This window comes from Myotis lucifugus, unplaced genomic scaffold, assembly GCF_000147115.1.
Source record: "Myotis lucifugus unplaced genomic scaffold, Myoluc2.0 scaffold_225, whole genome shotgun sequence".
NCBI lineage: Eukaryota > Metazoa > Chordata > Mammalia > Chiroptera > Vespertilionidae > Myotis > Myotis lucifugus.
In genome coordinates this window covers 949,542-976,580 of record NW_005871273.1, presented here as the reverse complement: position 1 = coordinate 976,580, position 27,039 = coordinate 949,542, and the positions used below count along the sequence as shown (strand labels likewise).

General features: G+C 48.5%; 1 protein-coding gene across 3 annotated transcripts in view; it reads left to right on the top strand.

Moving 5' to 3' along the window:
* NTM (neurotrimin) overlaps nt 1–27,039 on the top strand; it is an 846,452-nt gene that overhangs the window by 238,409 nt on the left and 581,004 nt on the right. The window contains exon 2 of one of the 3 annotated variants that reach the window (XM_023761994.1): nt 11,014–11,100. The exons of the other annotated variants lie outside the window; for them this stretch is intronic. The gene's annotated coding sequence lies outside the window, so the exon portion shown is untranslated. The remainder of the gene's footprint in view (nt 1–11,013; nt 11,101–27,039) is intronic. 3 annotated transcript variants of the gene reach the window in all.

The window sequence follows — 27,039 nt, the reverse complement described above, 5'->3', positions numbered from 1 at the left end:
GTGGACCTGTGAGCAGGTACATCGGAGCTCTATGCCAGTGGTTCTCAACCTCGGCTGGACATTAGAATCACCTGGGAATCTTTAAAATCCTGATTTCTGGGCCTCATCCTCCGGAAATTCTGTTTCTTTGTTACTCATGTTGTGGCCCCACCCCATAACAAAGAAACAGAATTTCCGGAGGATGAGGCCCAGACATCAGGATTTTAAAAAGATTCCCAGGTGATTCTAATGTGCAGCCAAGGTTGAGAACCACCGCTCTGTGCCCTTATTATGAGGGTGGAAGACCCAAGAGACAAATTGACATTATACCTTTTTCCTCAAGAGCTAGACAACGACTGCTCTGTGTTTCAGTCCAGCATTCTCAGGGGCTCTGTGCACGAAGCTTGTGCAGACATTTACCCTGAGATGGCAGGGAGCCCACTATTGCACAGGCAGGTGCAGGACTGCTGGCCCTACCCAGCAACCTTGTCTGTTATCCATTCAGTCATTCAAAGAATATGCGCTGACTTCCTTCCCTATACCAGACTAAGTCCAGTTGCTGGAGCAGCAGCAATGAGATGCAGACCTGAGTGTGGCCATCCTCCAGTCTGCAAATCTGTGGGTCACCGGGCATGGGTCAGACTGAGTTCACTGTACACTTAGGGTGCATGAGGGGGAGCTGGAAAAGAGGGATTGGAGAATCCTCTAACAAAGATGGGAGGTAGATCCTGAAGGCATAGCCTGCCTACAATGGTCTGACTTGGATTTCTGCAGGAAGGTCAAAATCACATGCACACAGACAGCCTATATTTTTTCTATCACCATTAATTATAAGATGACCTCTGCAGAATCTCCCAGGGGATACAGGTGAGGGGGGATCTATCCAGAAGCTGAGGAGCAGGAGACATAATGCCATGGCTTCTGTGTGTAAGAGACCCTCCTGTGAGAGCCCTTCCTTTTACCCCCAGACTCCCCTCCTCCCTGCCTCCCAGCTGAGATCGGGGCTGTCGTGGTGGGAGAAGAGGGATGGATGGAGGGAGGTAGAAGATGCTCAGAGCCACCAGTTAGACTGAGTATCTAATCATTTATCTAACCACATGGAACATGTGAATCTATGAGAACATACCTGATAACCTGGATATGAATATGTCACCTGATATTCTATTTCCGGTAGAATGTGGCAGGATGCTGAAGATCTTTATCCTAGGGCCTCAGGTGACTAAGGCTGCACCAGGGCTCTTCCTCCTCCCTTCCTCTGCATCACTGCTGAGCCAGGTGGCCCCTCCATCCTGGTCTCATGGCCACCATACAGCACTAGCAGAAGAGGGTGTCTGCTACGTAGCCCGCTGTTGCTGGGGGGACTGCCCGATTTTGTTAGTTGCACAGAAATGGATTATACCAAATCCTATATAAGATGGTTATGCAGTACCAGCAGGGATTGAGATATCCTTTCATAGGTATATATACCTTTTAGGAAAATACTTATTATAAAGGGCTTAGTTTATAGACTTTCTCAATTTCCTAAATTTTTTATCAACATGATTGATTTGTCTTAAGAAGACTGAAAGATACATTTCCTTTAGCCAACTTAAGTAAGAAGAAAATATATTCTTTTTCCTGGAAAGGAATTTAGAATGGCAATTAGTCCATGTATGTTCAGGTGCTTTATAATGGTACCTGGGACTTCATCGTTTATCTCATTTAGGGCATTGCTACCAAATGTTTCTACAGTGAACAGTCTTGAAACATTGCCCACATTTGCTTTGTCAGCCTTTACTGGGTGCAGATTTGAGGGTAGCTATACTCCTGGTCCATATAAAAAGGTACCATGGGTTGAGCCCTCCCTATACTCCAGGCCCTGTGTTAAGGGCTTTATTTACAGGGGCTAAACCACATGAATCACATGAGATAGATACTATCATTAACCATTTAATAGGTAGGAAAATGGAGGCACTGGGAAATTAAATGACCACCCAAGGTGGTAAGAATATGGTGGAGTCTAGTTCCCATGACCAGGCATGTGCTTGACAACCTTATCCTGCTGCTGCTTAGTAGCCGCCCCCTCTGGCGAGGTACCTCCTCCTCCTCTCAAATGTGTTTATTATTCTCAGTCTTTCTACAAAGCAGGGAAGTTCTGCTAGTCAGAGCCCAGTGGCTAGAGAAAGGGCAAAGGCAGCAGGCTTTCTGGGGGAAGGAGTGGGAGTGCATTCATTACATTTCAATAACACCTTTCACGTTCAGACCTACTTGCTAAGTAGGGATAGGAATTCTGTAAGTTAAACCAGTGTGAAGTCCTCTCTACCCTTCAAGGTGTGTCTTGCTCTTGTTATAGTCATCCAGATTTAAAATCCACCTCTTCCATGAAGCCTTCTTCTGATTCTTTACTTTGTCATTCTACTGCATTTAGGTCTACATGTCTAGATTTGTAGATGCACTTGGAGATATATATGTATACACACACACACAATGCAGGATTATACTGTATCTTTATATATATGTATCCACATTTCTTGCATCCTCCATTGGATTGGAAAGCTCCCCTTGGAAAGAGTTAATGTTCTCTCTTCTATACGATTCTTCCTATAAGACCTTATGTAGGCCTGTTAACAGTGGGTTATGTGGAGCACAGCATGAATGAACAGCTCATGTTGGGAACTGGATCATGATCTCAATGCCATTCTTCAACATCAAAGATGTCCATGATGCTTGGTCTTTGCAAAAAGAAATACAAAGGCTTCTAACCATTAAGAGTATGAAAGCCCAAGACCAATCTTAGCTATAACATGTTGGAACAGAAGGACATGTGGAATAGGCTGCTAGAATGTATTTATGCAGTCAGCACAGAGGAATAGACAAGAGGGCAAGTCTACTTCATGGATTGGCTTCAAGGGAAAATACCCAACCAATCACTAGGACAGGGGTCAGCAAACTGTGGCTTGTGGGTCAAATCTGACCTGTGACCTGTTCTTAAAGTTTCATAGAAACACAGCCACCCTTGTTCCTGTAGACACAGTCAATGGCTGCGTCAGAGGCAACAGCAGGGCCGAATAGTGGGGCAGAGACTGGAGACCCAAAGCCGAAGTGTTTACCGCATAGCCCTTTTCTCTGCTTCTACTTTTGATACAGCTTTCTTTAAACTCCACATGGAAAAATATCTGAAATCCAATTCTTTCCCCATGCCTTAGCCCACTTCCTCCCCTTTCTACAAATAGCAATTTTAAAAGATCTCCAGAACTTTCATTTAGGCAAGTCAATTATTCTTCAGAATATTCAGTGCTATGATCTATTTAGATACAGATTTGAGATGCGGTTCCAGATTTTTTAAAATTGTACTTTACCTCTTTCCAGTGCATTTTAGCAAAAATGGTACTAAAATCCTTTGTGCTTTGTCTCACACTTGGACTCTCTTTGCCAAATCCTGCAATTCAGCCAGGAATTTCTGGGGGCAGGTGTGAAAAACAACAGACAGCTCTTGACACCTCCAACCAGAAAGGCGTAGAGGGAAATTGAGAAGAAATGAACTTTAAAGGGGGTTTCGATCTCAGGCAGTTCCAATACGATGCATTTCCTGCTTTTCAGTATTTACTTTTCTATTATAGAAGAAGACAAAGATGTGCTCAGGGTGTGGGGCCATGTTCACATCATTAGGTGTTCACTAAGGAGTATGCAATGCCCTAAGTCGAGAACTGTATGGACCCAGGAAACATGAGAGGAGGATGGAACCCATAGGCTCCCTTGCAGGGCTCCCTGGCCTTCAGCTAAACATAAAAAGTTAGCCTTCCGACCCAGGCAGTTCCGCCTGATAACTCTGGGCTAAGTCATCTTAAACCTCACACATTTATCTATAGGATTATGTCCCCCACCAACCTTTCTTAACTAAAGGTCAAGCGGATCTTGGAAATGGCTCTAGAAATAGCAAGGCAAGTCCTTGAGACGCCGAAGCATTTGGTCCAGGGAAAACAGGAGCCCTGAGCAAAGAAAGAAATGCAAAGCTTACTTCAAACTTGAGCGCCCCACCATGCAGGATTTCCTTAAGTGCATGGATGGACCTCAGGAGGTTGTTGGCATGAGCCAGGATGGCACAGAACATCCGGGACCTGTGAGAATGGCACCATAGGGACAACACCCACATTGTCTGTTGTGCTGCACTGTAGGATGTTATAGGAAAGAGACCGTTTTTAAAAATGTATTTGTTCATCGACGCCAGAGAGGAAGGAAGAGAGAGAGAGAGATAGAAACATCAATGATGAGAGAGAATCACTGATTGGCTGCCTCCTGCACGCCCCCCACTGGGGATCGAGCCCACAACCCAGGCATGTGCCCTTGACCAGAATTAAACCTGGGACCCTTCAGTCTACAGGCTGACACTCCATCCACTGAGCCAAACCAGCTAGGGCAGGAAAGAGACCTTTTGAGGGAGCCCTTAGCCCTCCATACAAGGAAGGACAAGACATGGAAAACAGCTTCGGCATGTGGACTATCCAACAATGAGCCTCCCAGTCGGCTATGTATTTTTTATACATGACTCATTGGATTCTTGCCAAATTTCTGAGTACTGTAAACCATGCTCATTTGATAAATAAGAAAATTAAGCCTTAACGGAGTTAAACAATTTTTCCGAAGTTATATAGTTTGTAAATGATAGACCTGGATACAAACGCATACCTGTTTTTTTGCTGCACACTGCTGGGTCAAAATGTTATTATCCCAAGCTCTTGGGGACCAAAGCTGGGAGAAAAAGTTGGCTTTTGTGTAGCTTATAGGTAAGTTTTTTTTTGTGTATGTGTGTTTTTAAACCCACTATAAATGGTGAGTTTAACATTTACTTTGCGTGAGCTCCATTAGGCATACACTGTGTCTGTCCTAAGCTAAGCACAGCTTAGGAATTTGCTTCTTTTGGTAATATATACTCTTAACAATCCCATCTCTTAGTAATACTGAAATATCTTAATGATAATACCAGAAAAAGAAAGGAGGTGAAAGTGTGGGTGGTGGTGGCATGTAAACCATCACAATCCTGTCCTCTCATTATACTTTATCCTGTGGCACAGGAATATGGAACCTGAGATATATTGAACATTTCTTTGGAGGCCTTCTTAAGGAACATTCATGAACTACATCCAGAAAGAGGAAATGGGCGGATAGAAGTCACCCTGGGTCATGTAAATACAAATGCAAAGCAAAGGGACCTGGCAAATATTGAAGCATGAGCCAGAGACAAAAGTGGCCTTATGTTGTCCCCTGAGGTGTGCACAGGGCTGGTCACTTCATGGTGTCATGTGCCAGGTACATGGAGACAGGTGTGCTGCTGACAGCCACGTGTATTCAGATAGGCACTGCCACTCTCGCTAGAACACACAGTGGGAGATGGAAGCACTTCTTTCCCTGAATCCTAAGTAAGAGCGATAGTAATTAAAGCACTGTGCATGGCACCATGGATCTTCCTTAGGGAATTTACGTAAATCAATTAAAGGTAAATATCATTGCTTTGATAGCCCTATATGGGTCTATGGTAGTAAGGGCTCAGGAAACTTCCAGAAAGAGAATGCAGTGTCTGTTTGTGTATGTGGGGGAGGGAGAGTGGGAATGAGCATTGACTGTGATAGTAAGTGGTCGGAGCATTCCCAAGCCCCTTTGAATACCTGGAGAGAGCACCATAATTCATAATCCTGAAATGCATAGGCTGATAACTGCCTTAATCACTAGAGAAACATGGCTGAACTGTACTGAAGTAAGCCATAAAACTTATTACAAGATAACAAGATTCTATCTAGTCTCCAAGGTCACGTTAGAGCTTCATGAGGTCAAGGAGTTAATCACCTGCTCAGTAGAAGCACCATAGATAAGAAACTCGGTGTGTGTGTGTGTGTGTGTGTGTGTGTGTGTGTGTGTGTTAGAACTCCCTGGATTCTAGTACAATAGACATAGCCAGGTAGCTGAAAGGAAAGTGGATGGCACCCTATGAATAACCAACTATTCTATGCTTTTTTATAAAACTTTGGAGTGAAAACTTCTGGGGTTTCAGTCATTGTTAAATGGAATTGCTTTGCAAAGTTAGCATTTTCCAGACTGATCTTGCTCCCATGCGGTTCAGGTGAGCTGTCAGCGGGTGAGCAGTGTGGCAGGGCATGGCTGTAGAGTGAACAAGACTATGTCTTCCCCACCGGCCTGGTGAAGTGAGACATGGACAGCGACACAGGGTTGGGTCTTAGGCATCACCTACTCTCATCTCCTGCGTCCATCACCTGAGGGATGAAGGCCCAGGGGTCAGGGCTGTCCAAAGTCCCCCAGGCCCTTCATGGTGGAGCAGGACGAAGAGGTCGTCCAGGGAGCTATTTCACCAAGAGATCAGGTTCTCTGAGAGGGAAAGGCAGAGGCTGTGGGCAACCAGTGTCCTTCCCTGGCGATGAAACCCCTAACAGTGCTAAGGACACGCCCTCTTATGTGTGGGGTTTCACCCTCACATCCTCAGGCATGTGAGGAGGGGCCTCAGAGTCATGTTGATTAAGTCTGGCCCAGGAGCTCTAGTTGCTCCTGTGCTTTGTCCTCATTTGATGAGGGTGGCGCACACTCACCTTCTCTCCAGGCCCTAAACCAGGGGTGGGCAAACTTTTTGACTCGAGGGCCACAATGGGTTCTTAAACTGGACCGGAGGGCCGGAACAAAAGCATGGATGGAGTGTTTGTGTGAACTAATATAAATTCAAAGTAAACATCATTACATAAAAGGGTACGGTCTTTTTTTTTTTTAGTTTTATTCATTTCAAAGGGGCCAGATCCGGCCCGCGGGCCGTAGTTTGCCCACGGCTGCCCTAAACCCTACATTTGCTCTCACGCGTCACCATAGTTTCCAAGAAGCTAGACCTCAATCTGCATCTTAGTCTAAATCTCCACGTCCTGGGTCTCTCAATAAACACCGAAGAACAGCAAAAATAACAAACTGCCAAGAGGATGTTCATAAAGAAAAAGTGAAGTTATGTCCTGGTGCGTAGAAAGTTCTCAATACACATCATCATCATCATCATCATCATCATCACCATCAATTTAAGAAAAGTTGTGTTGAGGGATATAAGGAAAGGAGTGATTGACTAGTTTTTAATCATCACTATGGCTTTATTAAAGGAAATGGGCTGAAATCACAGCCAAAAAATCTAATTTTGAAAAAATAAAATTACTGGGAAATTCTTTTATTTAATTCCAAGGAAATAGCTAAAAAGCCCTCTGCTTTCTTCTTGGGATGATAAATGAGTTCTTGTTTGGAGACGGGAGCAACTCCAGTGCTAACTCTAAATGTTTTCAGGCAGTTAGATACCATCAATCATCAATTAATTGCATGTACATTTAAATCTACTGACCAGAAAGTCTCGCTTTTTGCTTGTTTTTTTTTGTTTTTGTTTTTTTTTTTTGGTACATGTGGTTTATAAAACTGTAGCTGAAAAAAAATGAGGAATTATGTCACTTACTTAGTGAAACAGAACACAATACTCTGGGTCCTGCCTTCTGCAAATGCCAACTCCTCTCCAAAACATCTAACGTGAAGTTTGCTTTGTGAAAAAAAAATTATTAAACTCCCCAATTATGCACTTATTGAGGATTTACTGTGCTAGATCTGTGTAGGTGGTTATTGCAGAACTAATCCTCAGTAAATACATTTTTTGATAATCAGTTGATTTTCATTTAACACCCACTAATCACCATATACCCTCTCGTCGTGTATATCTAGTAAAAAACAAACAAAACAAAACAAATGGAATAAATTCCACCCAGTTTTTAAAACCATTTATGGAGAATTAACTCCTTGTTGCTCTCGGCACCCAAATCAATTGGACACATTCAGTGGTAAATGTTAAGTGGGATTCCCCGGTAGGTGCCACGGAGTAAATCTTACTCGCTGACCTTGGTAGGATTCTTGGATAGACATTTAGCTTGGGGCTCAGATGCTTCCAATTTCCTCCCTAGGCTGATGCTGGATGACAGAAGCATAAAAGCCAAAATGGACCCACGAGGAAGAGGGTGCGTGGGCAGCTCACTGACCATGCAGTCCTGACGGGCTCTGTGAGCGGCTGAGTAAAGGCTCCAATAGCCAGAGGTGATGGCTAACAGAGTTGCCCCTGCCCAGGAAGCTGACAGTCTCCCATCAGGGTCCTTAGAACATGGAGGGCACAGGAATCGGGGTCTGCCACTGAATTCTAGACCCAGGGGTTAACAACTTGTGACCTTGGGGAAATGATGACCTCCCTAACATCAGTTTCCTCTTCTGTAAAATGGGAACATAAAGGGATATTGACCTCATGGGACTTTGCATCAAATGTGATAGGAGCGCACAAGAAAGGACAATGTAGGACAATTTACATGGCACAGCACAGACATATTGATACTATCATTGTGATGTGTTTCCCATGAGAACAGGTATTGAGATAATACACAGTGGTTTCTGATGAGGCTTTCTTGGCAACCCAATGCATTGATTGAGAAGGTAGTTATCCAGATACCACTCCAATTTCCAATGGCCATAAACCAAAACGATCAAGGCGGTGCTCCAGTCTCGCTTCCCTTGCAGGGGGCGGGGACCCAAGCCCACAGGGTCGATGGCTCTCCTCCTAAGTGCTCAGCCCACTCCTGCTATTGATCTTTTTGGAAGCGTGCTCCTTGGTAGTGCTGTCACTTATGTCTTGTCACTTGGAACAAGACAGCAGTTGCCTCGCCGTAAGTCTGGAAAGAGCCAGAGCAGTTCCTGGGTGTCACCCCTCTCCTCCTTAGGGACTTCGTGAGGTCAGAATTCTGCAGCTAGGAGCTCCGGGGTATGACCCAGGTCAGCATGCCTGCCCCTGGCTGCTCGGGGGCCTGAAGGGAAGAGGAGGAACTAGACCCACTCATTAATGAACAAGCAACCACACAAGGTGCTCGTCCCTCCCTGCAGTGGGGCAGGAATCTCAGCAAGTCCAGGGGCTGTACACACCCTGGGAGGCAGGAGGAAGCGCTGGGACACGTGGCAGCTGGTGGCCGCGCCGCATCCTCCAGATCAGAAAGCCACTTGAAATGCAACCTGTGCAATTGCCTTCGTCTTTTACTGCTCGGCCAGACTGTGTACTGGGGCAAACTTATTGCCCGTCTCCTAAAACTCCCCATAAAACCCATAGATCATGGCTACAGCCTTATTGCGGCCGCCAGCCTGCTCACGCAGTGCCGCTGTGCCTGTCTGGGTGACGCGGGCCTCGGTTTCCAGGTCCCCACGGACGTACACTGTATGGATTCCAGAGCTACTCCAGAAAGAGGAGGAAAGGAAGGGGACCCCACAGTCTCTCTTTTTTAAATCCCTCCCTTTTATGGATCTTGTTCTGAAGGTGTTCCTTTTTGTCATCCTTTGTTCTTCCAGTCTCCCTTCACCCTGCCTCTCTCAGCCTCAAGAAACAGATGCGGGACTTTAGAAAGACAACTTCATGTTCTCCCAGTTCCCCACGGAGGCCTGGCGCAGCCCGCGGGCCCTGGGAGAGGGAGCGGGAGAGGCTCAGGCCTGGCTGGCGGCAGCCGTGGGAGAGTCTCTGGTGAATTTCAAAAACTGCCTCAGCTTTGGATGTGACCAGCAGTCACAGTGGGGCCTCTGTGTTTTGCTTTGTGAACAAGCGCAGAGGGAGGGAGAAAATGCAGCCCTGGGCTCCTTTCCTTCCCCGCTGCCATGTGGCTGAGTGCCGGGCAGGGAGAGACTGTCTACCTCTGTGCCATGGGCATGTGCCCGCCCAGAACCGCACAATCCACAACCCGGGAGAAGGTGGAAAGCAGGCACGTGCAACCGGCACCCAGCCCCGCTGCAGCTGCCTCCAACCTTCATCTGTGTAAAACGGGAGATGCTTAGCACAACGTGAAGGTGCATCCTGCCCTCCGCTCCTGTCAGAATGAATTGGGCACAGAGCATGGGGAACCCGCATGTGTGGGGTCCTCACACAGCTTCCGGTATGAGAACACAGATGGAGACAACACCCAAGCACCCCCTCTGAGGGTCTGTCCCCTCAGCCTCTTCCAGGCTCTCCTGAGGAGTGGATTGTGGGAAGATCAAGATGCCTCGGTGATAAAATGCTGCTGAAAAGGGGGCTGTGAATGACAAAATCTGTGCAAACAAAAGCCCTGTCTCAGGTTATCACAGACTCTCCTTATCGAAGAGGTGGAGTGGGTGCCCACAGAAGGTGATAAATAAACATTGATTAAGCATCTGCCTCACTCTCTGGCAGAAAACAGTGGGCAGTCTCTTGGCTCTGCTGCCTGTGGAATGGTGGGCCGTTCCCTGATTGACCCAACAGACATAGAACACGTGTCTCCTTGTGCTGACAGCCGTACTGGGTGATGGTATTGGTGCTGGTGGACATTGGCTCTTCATGGGATCACTGTGGCCCGGGAGCTCAGTTGGTTAAAGTGCTGTCCCAATACCCTAATGTTTCAGGGCACATACAAGGAATATATACATAAGTGGAGTAACAAATCTCTCTCTCCTCTCTCTCCACCCCTCTCTCTCTCCCTCTTCCCTCTCTATCTAAAAATCAATAAACAACATTTTTTAAAAAAGAAAGAATAGTTTCTAGAGCCTTCAATGAAAGCTTGGGGAACTGGCCTTCCTGGGAGTAGGCATCTGCCAGCATGGACCCCATCCTTGAGGCCCCACCTGTGAGGACAGAGGCCGCAGGCACCTCACAGCTTCAGAGCCCACGTCTGAGGCCCCCCTGGTATCCAGGGTCTCTGCCCTTCCCTCACTCATTCCTGACTTTTACTGAATGAAGTCAGGGAGCCGGTGGTGAGGGGCAAGGGCTTGGGAAGAGGGATAGTGCCTGGAGACAAACAAAAGAAAATGACGACATGATGATGGGAGGCTGGGCCCTGGGGATGGGCATCTTGCAAAGTTCCAAGTTTCCTTAACTATGGGAAGGTGGGATGAATAAACAGTATTCACTCATTGTTGCCATTTCAAAGTCAAAGGCTGGCCTTGATTTCAAAGTATTTGTATGGAATGTAACGCATGGCTCTCTCTCTGTCTCTCTTTTTATAGGTAAGTGACATTTCATTCTGCTCATCCCCAAGGCAAAGTTGGATGTTTTTAAACTGGAAAAAGGAACGGGGAAGGTGGGAAGAGGTGGCAGTCGAGGGGCAGCACAGGTAGGTGCCCACTGACTTCACCGTCCTTTGCCCAGAGTCCGCGGTGGACGCCTTTTCCCTGGACTGGAGGTCCAGTTGGGTCTTGGTTTTGGCTTTGGGGTGCAGATGTTTTGCTCGTGAAAAGAGGCTGGTTCTGCAGAATGGATGGCTAGCGCTGTCGCCGAGGGGTCTGTCCCCGGTGACATTACTGGTATGGTATGAGTTTTGGTTTTGCCCCCTGATGTGATGTATCAGGTACTTTGCTGTGGCTGGTGGTCGAGAAAGTAGGGACCACATGTTTGCATCTGGGGAGGCAGAATTCAAACATCCTGAGGATGGAAATCAGGAATGTGCAAGATGAGCCTTCTTGTCATGTCGAGGCTGCAGTGGTATGGAAATTTCTGGACAGAGAGGAGATTTGGGGGGAAACGGATCCTCTGGGATATTAAGAATCGTTCACTTAATTTTAGCATCTGTCTAATTACTGTGGTGTGTCTTTCTATTCCTGGCTGGTCACTTTCTCCTGCGCATGAAGGAGCAGGGCTAGAGCTGAGGGATTGTTTGTCCCTGCCTCTTCACAGTCGTTCAAGAAAGGCATGTTGAAGTTCAAGACCAGCTTGGGCTTTCTACTGCTCTTAAATTCAATTGCTCTCCCCTAAGATGAAAGAGGAAGTGCTTTTATTTTTTCTGTAACTTGCGAACAATCCACCGAAGTAATTGACTGATGGCTCTGCTCAAATGTATTTGCTGTTTTCTTTGAGAGAAATAAATGTCAAACACTGGATTTAACAGTCTATAAATCTAGACGAGGGTCGTAAAACTTGATTCAATAAAAATATTTAAAATGTGCCCAATTAAGGGAGATAAGCAGCCCAGATCCGGGCGGGGTTGGTGGGAAGGGCAGGGAGACAGACACGACTTCCCTCTGTGACCATGGGGAGGGTACCACCTCTCCCACACAGCCCAGGCAAATCTGGAGATATCAGAAATTCTAGAAAGAGGCCAAAACACCAGAATTTGTCATTAAAGGTGTTTAATTTTGTTTCTAAAATTTGGATACACTGGTGTTCTTTAAATTCTTTTTTTCTCAAATTCAACAAAGCTGGGGGTTGCGGGGGGCGGGGGCAGAAGTTCAAAGTACAACTTCCTCCTCTGAAAGGGAAGTTTCATTATATGTGGAAAATCACAATTTTGTTGTGATTTTCATGTTGTCATATCCCAATCCCACGGTCTCTTATTATATTACTGGTGACTGAGTCCATTTCCGTGGGTGTACACAGGCCTGGGGGTGCTTCTTAGTGTAGCCCTGCATAATGGGGACATTGAGCTGCCGTCTGTCTGGGTCCCAGTCCCGGGAGAACGCCCTGCACACCCTGACCTGCTTAGAAAATAAGAAAATCTGCAACCAAGAAGCAGTCCTAGACTCCGGCCCGTATGGCAATAAACGGGGAGAGGTGGCGGGGTTCCTCGCCGTGGGGCTCCGTGGCCCCTCTCTCTCAGTGGGAGTTCTGTTTGCTGCCTTTGCATCAATGTCGTGAGTCATTGACTATGTTGGAGAATACATCGCTTTTTGGAATTTGTCAACAGAACAGAGCCTGTGACCATTTCTTCTTTGCCTTGATAGTCTGCCGTTTATGCAGACGGGGAGAATCGGATGGGTGGGGCGGGGCAGCCAGGCTTCTCCGTTGGGTACCACAGCTTGCCTTGTCTGCTCAGAGCAGGCAGCATTGGGAGGCTCCTGCTATTATAATGGATGAAGTCGTGCCTTGAAATTTCCTTTTAATCAGATGGTAATGACTATATGTTAATTTTATAAGAAAAATGTCCACAGAGTATATAAGGTCATGAGATCTATTTGAATAGTTTTAATACACTACGGTTCTCAGAAATATGAGGAGATTCTATTCGCACCTCCCTATAAACAACACCTTCCCCAGGATCACTGCCCCCCATGGACCAGGAGGGTAAGTGGGTCATGCTTGCGCGCACACACACACACACACACACACACACACACATTGCCAAGCATACACTCCCATGTATTCGCACACACAAGTGCCTATTTTTAAATACAAACACGCAAGCTGTGATTTTAGCCTTTCAGCGATGACAAAAAGCAAAGACCTTTTTCAGAACCTGACCGGCCCTCTCACTGTTGCTTCTGAGGCATATTTGTGTTCTGTCTCGTTCCCCATCGAGTGTCCAATGCCGTGACCAGATGCTGTGCTTAACTCCACCCGGTTCTTCGTTTGCTTTGGACCCCATCGATCTGGCTGCTTCCTGGCCTGTGCCTGGGGTGGGACAGTTACTCATGTGGCTCCAGCATCGATCTGCCTCGCTCTGTTTTGCTCTCCCCTTTGGGTCCTCTGGCCTTCCTTGACCCTCTGTCTTTTCTCACCCATCTGGCCTGGAAGGAGGCCAGGCTGTCTGATGGAATTTGTGTTCCCTGGGCACTGGGATCTCGGGTGTCAGGAAGCAGCCTTGAGAATGAGGTGGTAGAGACAGAAGCGGATGTACAGGAGGCCACACCCAGCCCAGCCTCTGCCACCTCGCAAAGCCTGCTGGGGGAACTACTGGTGTTCAGCAAGGAGCATTTTGTTACGTCTCTGGAGTCTCTTGAAAGCTAACCTTGGCTGAGTTTCAGGCACCACGTGGGACAGTACACACACATGCACATACACACATACTTTATTTGTAAAACAATCCTACGATGCTGGTTTCATCATCCTCTTTAAACAAACAGGGAAAGCAAGGCCTAAAGAGATAATCTGCCCAAAGTCACCTGACCTTGAATACTCGATTTGAGTTTGCAACTCTTTTATTCCGATACCCATGGATTTAACTGCTTGCATGCCACCTGTGTCGCCTGTACCACCCGGAGGAGCAGAGGGGACAGGGAAGGAAAGTGGGTAGCCGCACTGGGCTTGCCCCTCTCTAGCTGTGTAGAGCAGCTGAGCTTCTGGCTGTAGGCACCCCCTGGACAGGGTTGGGGGGAGCCAGCACAGGGAGGTGAAAAAGACCTGGGCACAGACTTAGAGCAACTTGAATTTGAGGTCTGCCTCTGTCATCAATTCACTATGTGCCCGTAGGTAATTGATTTAATTCTCTGAGCCTCCTACATCCCAACAAAGGCATATGAAGTAGGACACTATTTCATCGGCTTCAGAGGAAACCAAATCAGAGAATGATGCCTAGGAAAAGATCTTCTCACAAAACGTACTTATTACCATTACCCAAAAGTCTTCCTTTCACCCCGGCTCCCCGAATCTCTAAGTCTAGTTCTTGATTTCTCTGATGAGGTCTAGAATTTTGCCAAAAGCAAGGAACAGTTCTTGGCAGCTTTCTGAGTCTTCACTTCCTCTCAATACCAGGCCGAGTGGAGAGCAAAATTAGCCTGCCAATCACTCAGAAACGTGTGGGCCCCAGGAAATTAAACTCCCCCTCGCCCCAGCTGTCTGTCCCCAAGTGCCAGGTACCAAACGCATTCGCAGGCCACAGCTTTTTATTCCCATGCCTCCTCTTCCTCTGTGTTACTGTGATCATTTCAGTAGAACAAAACACACAGTGAGCCGATTTGAAATGTTGTTCATTATCCCCAAAGGCCACAGGGCACAGAATGTAGTTAGTGGGAAGGTGATTATTGCTTGCTCACATCACTCTTTTGGATTCCAACATCTTCTTCCTCCAGCAATATTGAAAACACTCCATTTTACCTTGGTTACCACCCTTTAGTGGCAGACTAGAGGGACAGAGGATGGACAAAGGGACTAGGTTCACTCAACATGGCCCTGGAGCTGGTGTGGCTGGCTTAGGGCCTTTTATGCATCTACTAGAGGCCTGTTGCATGATTGCTTGCGTGGGTGGGGTCCCTCAGCCTGGTTGGCGATCGGGGCCAATTGGGGCTGGCAGGCTGGCCAGGGGGAGGGACCACGGGAGGTTGGCCAGCCACAGGAGGTTGGCTGTAGGAGTGCACTGACCACCAGGGGCAGCTCCTGCATTGAGTATCTGCCCCCATGGTAGTCAGTGCATCATCATAGTGACTGGTCGACTGGTCATTCAGTCAACTGATCATAACGGTTGCTTAGGCTTTTATATATATAGACGTGGCCCTGAGGATGGAACCCACGTGACTGCTTTTTGCAGACCATGCAGGGATGCACCTTGCAGTTAGGAAAAGAACTTTCCAGACTGCTGCTGTGTTTGCCAGTGGCCTCCACCCCCCACCCCCCCCCCCACCCCGTCATTCCCCATGTTCCTCAGGGAAATTAAGGAGGATCTCAAGACTGAGACCTGGAGAAGCCTGCTTGGTCTTACCCATCCTCTCCATACCTCATTTGTGGAGTGAGTTATCTTAATCCTGACATTTGCCCAACTATTCAAGAAAAGTCTTTTTTGTACTGTAGAGTTAAAAAATGTTTTGTTTACACAGGGATTACATTGACATGAAAAGCTGAGCACAGATCCCATGGCAAGGGAAGGATCCAGAGCTTTATTTAAACTATGTGGTCGCTGTTATGGGGCTGATTTGCATCCCCTCCAGAACGTGTATTGGAAGCCCCAGCCCCCAGTTGGTTAGAATGTGGAAGCATTTGGAGATGGAGCCTTTACAGGGTAATTAGAGTAAAACTGGGTTATGTGGGTGGGCCCTCCTTCTCCGGCAATCTGACTGGTGTCCTTACGAGACACAAACAGAAGACCGTGTGAGGACACAGGGGGAACATGGCCATCTACAAGTGGAGAAGAGAGGGTTCAGAATGAAACCTACTCCACAGGCACCTCGATCTTGGACGCAGCCTCCAGAACTCTGAGGACGTGAATTTATTCAAACCAATCAGTCTGTGGTGCTTTGTCATGGCAGCTCTAACAGACTAATGCAGTCCCAGCATGAGTTAGCTCATCGTGACTCAGGCTGAGGGCCTGGAACATGCTATGGCTCCCGTGGGCCCTGGAAAGGAGACCTGCAAGTCTCTTATTTGCCAGATTTTGCTTGACTTTTGGCAAGTTACCATTGTGATCCCCATTTTCTTATCTGTGCAATGGGTCTGATAGATATCTTCTGACAATTTTCAGAATTAATTGAGTTAAGGAATCACAAGTATTGTAAGACTCTTAGTGCTTAATATCGAGTTCTCTTACTTTTATTTCTCTTAGTAGTGATAGAAATAAAATAATTGCACATAAAATATTATGATTTTTAGTATGTGCCAAGCATTGTGCTAAATATTTACCCAAGAAACTTCCTTTAACCTGGCCTTTACACTCCTGGTAATTGAAGTCAGCAAGTCTGTTGTCAGGACTCTGCCTGGCTTGTTGAATTCATCAACCTGTAGTTGAAATCTGAGTGAAGGCTCATGAACTTTCCCCTCCACCTGACTGATGTTCATCAGCTCTCAGCCTTCCTGCCTGGGAGAAGGGCTGTGTTGGGTGATCGCTCATGAGGTCCATTTCCCTTCCCTAGCCCTGCCTTCTCTCTTACCATCTCCATGTGTTCCTGTGCTTAAATGAAACTTAGTTACAAATGGCCAAAGTCTAAGGATTCTTCCCATACAGTGATTTACATCAATGAGGATGAGATTATTGACCATGAACATACAATGCACCACAAGACATTGAAGGAGGGTGGGGGTAACCATTCTGCCAATGTCCTGGCCTATTTGGACATGGACCCTTGCCTACAGCACGCCCCTCCCAGAGTGGATCTCAGAATGAAGAAACACACTCAGTGACCTCACCATTCTGACAGCCTGAGAGGAGAGAGGCTCTGACTTCAGGCAGAGGCTGACTGAAAGCCAACAAGCCCTGGGTGACATGCCCATTTGTGCTCACCAAGGACACTGTCCTTAACCTTTGGGTCCACAGACAGAATCAGTCTATCAGTCATGGCCGGACTCCTGGTGACAGACTCACAGAGTGACACACACAGATGATGGGCACACGGGAATTCCAGTCGATCCATTGATCACGGAGGAACGCATGCCTTTCCTAAGGTTACTGCCATCAGCATTTCAGGAACTGGAGCTATCGATCAGTGTCCCGGTGGGGAAAGATCCAGAGCAGAGGTCCTCCAAGTTCCTCTGCTACAACATGTCTGAGAGGCGCAGCCCCCCTGGTGGTGACCATATCTGGGGCCACATTGATTCTCCATGAGGGGCTGTGCAGAGGATTTCAGCTGGGGTGCAGGGTTCGGAGGGGTCCCGCTCATCCTCAGGACCAGAGTGCTAGCATGGAAGGGGTTAGAGGGTTGGCTTAGTCCATCTTGCCATCCACCTCCTTGTCCCACTTACAATTCCTCCGTGAAGACCTTCACTTTTCCCTTAGACCAGTGGTCGGCAAACTGCGGCTCGGCAAACCATGGCTTGCGAGCCACACGCGGCTCTTTGGCCCCTTGAGTGTTGCTCTTCCACAAAATACCGACTTCTGCGCATGGGCCACGAAGTTTTAATCGCACTGTATGTGCGCGCCCGCATGTGGTATTTTGTGGAAGAGCCACACTCAAGGGGCCAAAGAGCCGCATGTGGCTCGCGAGCTGCCGTTTGCCGACCATGACCTTAGACTAGAGAGAAGGACCCAAATACTCCACTCAATCTACGAAGCTCCGCAGGTCCTGTCTCTGCTGCTCCCCGCTCATCTCTTTCCTGCGCTCTCCTCGCTTCAGCCACATGGTCTTTGCACTGGTCTTTGGTTTCTGTCTGAAAAAGACAGCCCTGCTCTCTCTTCACCTGGGCATATTTTATAACTTGATCCAAGAACCTTCCTTGGGAAACCTTCCTGGTCCCTGGGCTGGGCCAGGACCCTGGGTGAGCCCTCCCCTTCAGTGCCTTTGTCCTGAATCACATCTCAGCATTCATTGGGTCCCCATGCTCTGCCCACCACCTGCACAATGTGGGACTAACCCTGCTCAGGATGGTCCCAGGTCTCCTAGCAGTGAACTCCTTCAGAGAGCAGGGGTCCACCCACAGGGGGCCATCGGTGGGCAGTCCTTACAGGAGGGACACAGCCAGGTGACTCTCAATGATGGGTCCAAGTCCAAACTGCTCACCTGGAACCTCCAGATGTTGAGTGGTTCTCAACCTGAACCCCTCCTTACAACCACTGGGTGAGCTTCTCAAACCACCGATGCCTTGCCCCAGGCCCAGAGATTTCCTCTCCAACAGCCTGGGTGGGCCTGGGCGCCCTCAGGAGTTTCTATGTGCAGCCAGGCGAGACCTTCGCTCTTCTCACTGCAGGATCGTTGATCAATTTAACTCCAAGTGCAACTTTCTTCCAAGTTCTAATAGTTGCAGCGCACTATGCAAACCCCTTCCAGTTCCTCAGGTAGCTTGGTCCTCATGCTAACAAGAGGTCGCTGCTGTCATTCCTATTTTGTGGAAAAGAAACTGCAGTCCAGAGAGATTAAGCACCCTGAGTGAGGACACACAGCTCACCCGAGAAGAGGCAGCTTCAAACCCATGCCTATCTAAGGGCAGGGCCTAGGCTCCAAGCTCTTTATCATAATACTCTATGTTCTTATGAGGACTTTGGGGATACATATATACTTCCCATGGCATCTACTGGTCTACTGTCGGGGATGCCTGGGTATTCCTACCAATTCCCAGGTAGTAATACCAGGTGAGAGTCAAGGTTGAAAAAGCAACAACTTGATTATATGTTAATTATATGTTACAAATGCCTAAATCCTGGGCTGTTTCCTCACCCCCTGCTCCTAGCCTCGAGTTGAGAAAGGGCAGTGCCCATGGCCACTGCCTTGAGTGAGCTGTCCTGGCCTTTTTCTGGTTGAATGGGAGGGGTGTAGAAGGTATAATGTGGCAGAAGCCAAGGCTTAAGACAACTAAATTTTCCCCCTTGGAATCCCCAATTTTGGACAAATGTGGGGCCCAGAAGTGAGCGAGGGAATTAAATTAATGAACACAATTTCTCCCTGTCATTGAACTCTGACTAATGATCTATTCCTGGGTAATAAGAAGGAGCAGGAAGTGACAAGGCAGTGTAATGAATTAGTGGCCCAGAACCTCGTTAGTCAGAATAATCTTTCCACGAAAGATAAATGATGCAAACATTAATTATAAAGCCGGCGTGGAAATGCATCCCATTATTTGGCTTCCTAAGAAATCTATCCCAGTTATTACAAGGCTTTTCAAACAACAATAAAAATAATAAAGTAAAGGCTCAGTGAGAACTCTCACCCCCGGGGAGCCTCAGTGGTGGGGGCAATGGGGACGGGCTCTGCTTTCTAAAGGGGCCTGTTCTCAGCTTCCCAGGCAGCCCGGGCTCTGTCCCAGGGAGGAGGGAGGACTCCCTGCCCCAGCCCCAAGTGCTTTGCAGCCCCTCTGTCTCTCCAGCTGGTCATTCAGAGCCATGAACTCTGGGTCATGAAGACCCAGGCGAGGCGAGGCGAGGCGAGGCGAGGCGGTCAACAGAAACATTCTCCCATTGGAGAAAGAGTGGGAAGGTCACAGTTTTGCCAGGAACCCTAGCATCCTAAAAAGAGGGCCCGAGATCAAAACCATGGAGGAAATAGCGGGCAAGGGGTCAGCTCTGGAGTCAGCCAAGTTCAAACCCTGGCGCTGTGTGTTTGGAAAAGCGGGTGATAGTGGAGGTACCTGGTCAAGAGAGTTGTCTACAAGGATTAAGTCAGGTTGAGCACAGAAGATACCTGGAAGCCACTAAAGATTCAGTGGAAGCCAGGAATAGATGATAGATAGATAGATGATAGATAGATAGATAGATAGATAGATAGATAGATAGATAGATATAGATAGATTATATAGATGATATAGATGATATAGATGATATAGATGATAGATGATATAGGTATAGGTATAGGTATGGGTATGGCTATGGATATGGATATAAATATGGACATAAACAGACATGGGCATGGAGGTAGATCTAGACATGGATATAGATATGGATATGGATATAGATATGGGTATGGACATGGGCATGGACATGGACATAGATATAGACATGAATATAGATCTAGACATTGGTACGGATATAGATATGGATATAGATGTGGATATGGATATAGATCTAGACATGGTTATGGATATAGATATAGATATGGACATGGATATATATATATATATATATATATATATATATATATATAGACATGGATATGGATATGGATATAGATCTAGACCAGGGGTGGGCCAACTTTTTGACTCGAGGGCCACAATGGGTTCTTAAACTGGACCGGAGGGCCGGAACAAAAGCATGGATGGAGTGTTTGTGTGAACTAATATAAATTCAAAGTAAATATCATTACATAAAAGGGTACGGTCTTTTTTTTTCTTAGTTTTATTCATTTCAAACTGGCTGGATCCGGCCCGCGGGCCGTAGTTTGCCCATGGTTGATCTAGACATTGGTATAGATATGGATATGGATATGGATATAGGATACATATGTGTATTTAATGTAATGTGAGGGCTGCAGAGCTGGCACAGGCCCTGTTTCACTGAAGGCAGTTCCATTGCCCAGATGAGGGCGCTGTGGCTGGGGGAGGTACGTCGCCTGCCAGTGTCATGCAGGGGCAGTAAGTGCCGAGCCTCCCGGTTCCAGGCTCCCAGGTTCTGTCAGGTCAGGCTGTGTTCTGTCCCCTGGAATGTCGGTAGCAGCCCAGAGGGGACAAGCCGGGACAGGGAGGATGTCCCTCAGAACAAAAGTAGAGAAGGCTGAATCAGTATAAATGTGGTTGCTGAGGCCATTACTCCGGAGAGTGAATAAACCAGAATTAAAAGCTATAAAAAAGCACTTGGCGGCATCCTGGTAATAAAGTTGCCTGTGACTTCGCGGCTTAGAGCTTACGGTTCTCCGACTTCTAAGGATCCGAGCTCTCTGGCGCCCACAGAGGGGCCAGCCCGGCGGCTGAAGGGAGAGGGGTTTGACGTGAAGAGGCTGAAACTCCAAGCCTCCTTCCAGGTGGCGTCTGGTGGAGGCAGAAGCTGAGGCTGCTTTTGTGTTTATGGCTTTAGTATCTGACAGCAACTCTTCCTAATGAAAGAAGAAGAAAACAATTAATCGGGAACGGATTTTAATTGCCTCTGACTTCTCATTCGTAGGCTATTAAAATGTGTTCCCTATTAAGCGATCACACTGGGTTGCATCATTCTAAGATAATGGGCAGTTCTGCAAAAAGCACGCCTCTCCCCCGCGTCCACCACCCTCTTCCCTGGGGGCAAACACTGGCGTCTTGGGTTTTAAGCAAATTGCCAAATGGACAAAAAAGAAAGAAAAAAAAAAACCCTGCCAATATCTTTTCTTCTTTTTTTAGTCATTCTGCGGCCTTGGTTTCTTTCGTGCTGGGAGTGCGTGGGGAGCTTGCTTAGCTGGGCTGGGCCGCTCCTCCCTCAGCTCATTCATTCCAGGCTGTTCGCCTAGAACTGGCTCCACACGGGGCTGCACGAGGCCCCAGATAGAGCCCAGGCCCGGGCGGGAGCAAGGGGGCTGGAAAGGACACCAGGACCACTTGTCCACTTCCCCTTCCCACCCCACTCACCTCTGGTTGCTTCAAGGGTCAGGAAGCTGGGTTTTTAAATCTTTACCGAGATGTCATTGACAAAGAAAAATTGTACATGTCTAAGGCGTACAACGTGGGGATTGGATATCTGAATACATTGTGAACTGATCACCACAATCAAGCTAAGCAAGAGGTCCATCCCCTCCAGAGTTAAAGTGTGTGTGAACATGTGTGTGTCTGTGCATGTGTGTGAGCCTGTGAACATGTGTCTGGTGAGAAAACAAACTCAACTCTCAGCAACTCTACTTGGCGAGTGTACAGTCTGGCAGAGTTAACCGGTCCCGCTGCCACACAGTAGGTCCTCAGAACTTGTCATCCTACATAACTGAAACTTTGGACCCATGACCCATCTCCCTGTAGCCCCCTCCCCTTCCTCCTCTCTGCTTGCATGGCTGACTTCTGCTGGTTTAGATTCTACATGTGAGGTGGTGTGCCATCTGTCTTTCTGTGTCTGCCTTTCTTCACTTAGCATAATATCCGGGGCACCATTCACAAGGGCCAGGATGTGGAAAGGAGCTAGGTGTCCATGGACAGATAAGGGATAAAGACAATGTTATTTGACGGGATGCTATTCCGCCTCAGAGAAGGAAGGGGTGCCATTCAGGAGGAAGTGGAGGGGCTGCAGCATCAGACAGGTTTCCTTGCCTTGGCCCAGGGCTGTCGGGGGTGAGGCTTGCTCTTCTCTTCCTGCCCATTCCACCCCACTCTGCCATCGGCTCTTCCCGGAGGAGACCTAGGGGTGCTAGGCACCTGAGCATTTGGGGTGCAGTAGGCCATTAGATGCTGCTGAATAAGATCAAGTCACGTGGTATGGGAATGGAGGACCCCACTTTGGAGAGGCTGGCCCCCGCCCCAGTTCCCGCCTTGAGGAGCTGTGTGAGTTGTGTGGGTGTAGACCAGCCGGATGCTCAGTGCCAGGCCCAGGAGGCCCCAGTGACCGCCCGTGCCTCAGCCTCTTCCCTTGCAGCCCCCATCCCTATCGGACATCTCCCCTGAGTCTTCACCTGAGCGGGCTCATGGCCAACGTTCTTTCTCTTCACCCAGCACCCTTCTTCTCGCCCGTCCTCCTCCCTGGTCTTTCCTTACACAAGAGGGTCAGGAATTCCCTCCTGGAAGGCTCAGCACAAGAATGTGTTAGGTGGCTCTGGGCGTCTTCCCTTCCAGGTGAGCTCTACCCTCAGCCACGTGAGGGCTGTCAAGAAAAGCCAGGCATGAGTCCCCAAGGCAAACGCACCCTCTCTGCTCCCTGGGGCTCTATCTGGCTTCTGTCCTCGCCCACCCCCACCCCATCACCAAACTAATGATTTATGGAAAGCCAGCAGCACCCATCTCCTTCCTCCTTAAGTTACCTGCGCATTTAAGGTGCTTCATTCCTAGTTCCGACTTGCACTTGCCTTAGCTCTGAGCTTTGCAGTAGAAGATGCAGGGGAATCAATGCTCACTCCGGTCCTGTGGGACAGATCCTAGCAGGACCCTGGCCCTCCTCTGGAACCCAATGGACTGTGCATACCTGTGACTTGGCAGAGCTGGCGTGGAGCCCTGTGAGCACTGGCCCAGAGTCAGTGGTGTGAGAAGGTGATGCCTGGGGCAAATCTTCAGGTCACCAGAGGGCAACAAAGTGCCAAGAGACAATAGTTGATCAAAGAGATGGCATCCGAACTGGCCAAGGGAACTGTGTCATCTGAGCTCGCTCAGAACGAGGACCTCGGAGCCTGCATATTGCTGGGTGCAGGAGCCGAGGCCCTGTTCAAGGGCAAGCCCAGGTCTAGGGTCTCCAGAACAGGGTGGTGCCTTTTGCCGGCAGCAGTTGGTGCAGAAACAGAGGCACCTGCCCGCGGCCCCCACTCGGCCTCAGAGCCGAGGCTGACTGGTGGCTGCTGCCCAGCCTGCCCCCAGGAGGCAGCAGAGAGCCAGGGGCTGCCATGGGACTTCCTGTGCTCCTCCCAGCTGCCCCAACCCCTCTTTCTCCTTCTAACACATTGGCTGTTTGGGGAGCAGACTAAACTTTCAGACACCATAGGTCTTGCATGATGGGCCTTCTTGGAAGAGGCAGGAAGAGCAGACCTGCCTGTCGCTGACACAGTTGTCTGCCTCCCATAAAGTGCATCACGCCTGCACCTCCCTGTGCCTCCCCTGGGCTGGAGCACAGAGGCCTCATGTGTGCAGACAACCTTTTACAGCAAGAGGCCAGGACAGGGAAACAGGGGTGTGACATCTCCAGTCAGGGAAAAAAAGTCGCTTTCGCCCGCCCCAACCCCTCTCTCTCCGTCTGTTGGTGGCCGACTGGGATGTGTGGACTGGACGCCCAAAGAGGAAGGTGGTGGGTAGAATATAGTCTCAGGGAGATAATGGACTTCAGAAAAGCTATGTCTCAGATGTAGGGAGAAAACAAGTGGAAATATGTTATTTCACAACCTTGATACTCCTGACCTCATTCAACATAAACACACACAGGCCCTATGGGCCATGAGGTAGCCTGGAAGAGGGTCCTAGCATGGGGTACTGGCGCCCTCTGGTGGCCGTTAGGAAAATTGCCACAGCCCATATTCTGTTTCCAGAGAAGGAGGCTTGTTGCAGCCGCTTTAAAACCAGAAAGTGCAGTTCATAGAAGTCTCCCTTCTCTCTCTACACAGCACACCTTGTCCCTCTTAGAGCCGGCGGGCATTCTAGAAGAGAAGAGGTAGATATCGTGGGAGTAAAACTCAGCCCGGAGCTTGGTTTGGGTTTGGGGACTTAGCAGCTCCATAGCCTTTGTGGGTCCCAGTTTCATCACCGGCAAAAGGATACCCTGGAAATGGACAGTGCTCTGGCTCCTTCCAGCGGGAATCGCCTTTCAAGCCTCCCAGCCCTGAGGAATGCTGAAACATCAAAGGCCTGGCGAGCCATTGCTTTTCGTCTGGTGGGGAATTCTTTGTATGGAATGTCCCCTTTGCATTTAAACTCATTCCCTGTTGTTATTATTCTAGTCTTTCTCTACTAGCCCCGATGCATCTGGTGTCACAGACCAGCCCGATTTTTCCCATTTGCCTGACTTCCCTGTCTGATGATTTGTGATGCCGTCTCTGAAGCTCCCTGTCTGATGCCTTGTGATGCCGCCTCTGAAGCTGGAGAGAGAGGGGGGCCTCCCCCTGGGACGCAGCTCACCGGCACCTCAGCTCACGCTGGCTGCGAATGGGAACCCGCAGGGGCATCTGAGCTCAGAGCTGGGGATCAGAACCTGGGGCTCCCAGTTAGTTGGTCTTATATATTTTCCTTTTCATCTGAGCCTTAAGTCAACCCACTGACTGCCGGAAAAGAAAGCACCCCAGTCTGTCGGACGTGTCAAAAAAAAATGTACCATTTTCGGCATGAATCCCTCCTTATGGAACAAAAGTCTGTTTTTTCAAGCGTTTAACTCATGGGAGTGGACTTCAGCCCTCACCCAGGGCCCCGCCTCCTGGTCCCCGATGGACGTCCGCACCCCTCCTCCTCCTCAAGGCGCCTGTTCTTGGGGAAGACGAACAGAGTCATTTATCTTTTCTGCTTAAGCCCTTGGGATGTTTCTGTTTAGCAAGACAGCGATTTCAGGGAGAGGCGCTGTTTTATTAAGTGTATTAAGCAGCCGAGCAGCTCATCTGTTGGCTGGGTTGTCGGCTGGCTGCCTTGGCTCCATCCCAATGGAGCGGGGTTGTTTTCCCAACATGTTTTTAAGTTCTTATTACTGGCTATGATGCGGTGTCACTGATGCCGTTATGATAATTAGCTTGTTTCTTGCGTAGCCTAAAACAGAGGAGACCTTTTGCCAAATGCAGTATAATAACCTTTCTGGAATGGCGGTCACATGAATAAATAATTAGGGCGTGGTGAGTGCCTAGTAAGGGCCATGTAGTTTTGCATTTATTTCTCCTATTTTTAATATATATTTTTTTTATTGATTTCAGAGTGGAAGGGAGAGGGGGAGAGGGAAACATCAATGATGAGAGAGAATCATGGATCGGCTGCCTCCTGCACGCCCCCCACTGGGGATCAAGCCTGCAACCTGGGCATGCGCCCTGACCGGGAATCGAACCGTGACCTCCTGGTTCATTGGTCAATGCTCAACCACTGAGCCACACCAGCCGGGCTATTTCTCCTCTTTTTTGTTACAGCCACAGAGGGGAGAGAGTATTATATCATTTTGACAGATGAGGACACTGAGGCTCGGGGAGTCTGAGGGGCTTATTCAAGTTCTCACACTACGAGATCCTGCAGGAGACAAAATTCACACCCAGCTCTGGCTTCGAAGCCCTTGCCTGTCTCATGGCAACCCTTCGCACACACTCCTGCCTCTGCTGAAATCCCATTTGGGGCCTCTTGTGTAAAGTGACTCAAATTTGGGTGCCGAGTGAATGTAATCTGGGGACCCTAAAAGGGAACGGCCCTGCCTGGGAGGAGGGGACCAGCTCTGACCACGGCTGGGCCCTGGAGGAGCAGGAATCGGGCCCAGGTAGGCATCCGAGAGGGTCTTTCATTGCTTCAGTGTTTGGTGCTGGGCAGGCAGGAGCACAACAGAGGCATTCGGCCCGGTGATGCGACTCGTAGAAACGTACCCAGGCTGGTTGTACCACTTCTCTGGGAGGACTGACCGCCACGTTTTGAAATAAAACCCTTGGACTTGAACCCTGGGCTTTCTCTTCGGGGGAACTCAAGTGTGGACAGAATATCAGAGGACTCAGGTCTGCTGGGCTCTGAAATGTGTGAACATATGGAGGAAGAGCTGGAAAAGCAGGAGACTAAGAGCACAGCCGGTTTCTTATATCCAAGTGCTGTTTTGTAGGAAAGGAGTGAGGTGTTTCTATCTGATCAAGTAAAGCAAAACCAATAGGCCTGATTGGGGGGGAACCAACTCAATATGGAATAGAAGGAAAGGTCTGAGGTGGTCTAAGAAGTAAAGGTTTTTAACTTTGGAGGTTTTTAGCACTGAAGATATGTGGGGGGTTGTGGATGCATTTGTGTGGTGAAGTGTGTGTGTGTGTGTGTGTGGTTCTGAGTGGGTATGGTTCTCTGTATGTGTGTCTGTGGTTCTGTGTGTAGTTCCCTGTGTGTATGTATGTGGTTCTGTGTGTATATGTGTGGGGGTGTGGTTCTGGGTGTGGTTCTGTGTGTGTGGTTCTCTGTGTGTTTCTCTGTGTGTGGTTTTGTGTGTGTGGTTCCCTGTTTGTGTGTCTGTGGTTCTGTGTGTGTATATGGTTCTGAGTATGTGTAGTTCTGTGTGTGTGCTGTTCTGTGTGTGTGTGGTTCTGTGTGTGTGTAGTTCTCTGGGTGTGTGTTTCTGCATGTGCGTGTGGTTCTGTGTACGAGTGTGTGTGTGTGTGGCTCTGTGGTTCTGTGTTATGAGTGTGTGTGTGTGTGTGAGTGATGGGGGGGGTCTGGGTGTGTGGTTCTGGGTGTATGTGTTG